Genomic DNA, 1697 nt, shown 5'->3' with positions numbered 1-1697 from the left:
TTTAACGCACACACTCAACATTGCCCTACCTATACCTACTTTACTATGATTTCCAACCATTCTTTATTCCTTTTTTCATTGGTAGGAAAACTTGAAATAATAAAAATAATAATAATAAAACAATAAAAACCTCGTAGTGAATTGTTTTAATAACAGAAAATCGATAATATGTATGCTTACTATCTACTAACTCAAAATAATCGTTAACAACAGTCATCAAAATATACAAACATACAGGCAATCTAAAGTAACAAATGCAAAATTTGGCAAGATTTATAAATAAACTACTTAAATAAGTCTAAGTACATGAAATATTTGGGCTGTTGTATGATTTATAGACAAAAACAAATGCCTGTGCAATGTAACATTCGATTGATTTACACTTTTCTAAAGCCACGTCTCTTAATGCTGTAGCGTCGCATTTTTATTAATACCTAATTATTCTCACTGTCAATATTTTTGTCCAATTTAATTATAATACATGCGAATAATTCAATAGTACATTTGGAAAAACATTTGTTTTGACATTTGATGTACCTACTTCCCTTTGACAACAGTATCATGTACCTCATGTACTGCGAAATGGACAAGGTTGGCATTTAAGATGACGTTTGACACAGACCAATGTAATGCTATCACTTTTGGCTTAAGACGGCACGTAATAGTTAAACAAAGACAATAACATGTTTATGTTTTCGACGTCGAAATGCATCATATACATATAACGTCTGATTTATATATGTCAACGTAACATGTCCTTTAGTTTCCATAGTCTAAGCATTACTTTCATCGTAAAACTGACATTTGTGTGGTCGTATGAGTCATATAATATCGTATTTCGTGGTAGACCTCCAGGTTTACTCTAGTTTATATAATACAGTCGAGTTAAAAATTTGTATATAATATAGTTTTGGCTAACATGTCGTTACAAAGAGCTAATAACTACATAATGTACGTTAAACGTACGTAATGCTCCAGGGTCAAGCAAGTACGCCCTCAGTTTTGTAAGAAAAACGCAATTGGGATTTTCAAAACTATTTTCTAGACAACCTGTTACATCTCAATTTTTTTATTATTTAATGTGTCCTGGGTCTTTGCGTGATCATAGGAATAATAGTTTAGTTTAGCAGCAGTAGAGCTCCTTGTGAAAGAGTTCGTCCCGGGAAGCACTGCCACCTTACCTATTTCTGCCGCCAAGCAGTAATATGAACATTACTGCGTTCCGGTTTCGAAGGGTAAGGGTGCTGGTGAAATTACAGGCACATGGGACTTGTCAACTTATGTCTCAGGGTGTCAGGCGCAGTGGCAGTACCCCTCAGATCTTAGCTATTTAAAGCTCTGAGTGACACTGCAACTGTTAGGAACTGGCGTGACGCTTACCACCAGGCACACGACTTGTTCGTCCCGTCGCTTAGTATTATAAAAAATAAAAAAAATATTGTCTGGGTCGAAATCACTTATATTATGTACTTTTTGAAGTACATAGGACCATACGAGATACAAAACACTAAACAAATAATTGCACAAACTATGGGAGTCATGTACCCAGAAGAGGGTGAAGTAGGGTTTAAATGATGATGATTAACAAATAATAGGGAATCGGACAATTTTTCAGAAAGTGTCTAGAATTAACTAAAATACGAGTATAAGTATATGTACAGCCATGAAAAATAATATTTTATTAAAATAAAGCTTAA

The sequence above is a fragment of the Hyposmocoma kahamanoa genome, unplaced genomic scaffold (assembly GCF_003589595.1).
Source record: "Hyposmocoma kahamanoa isolate Upper Pololo Valley unplaced genomic scaffold, ASM358959v1 100021, whole genome shotgun sequence".
NCBI lineage: Eukaryota > Metazoa > Arthropoda > Insecta > Lepidoptera > Cosmopterigidae > Hyposmocoma > Hyposmocoma kahamanoa.
This window is presented reverse-complemented; position numbering follows the sequence as displayed.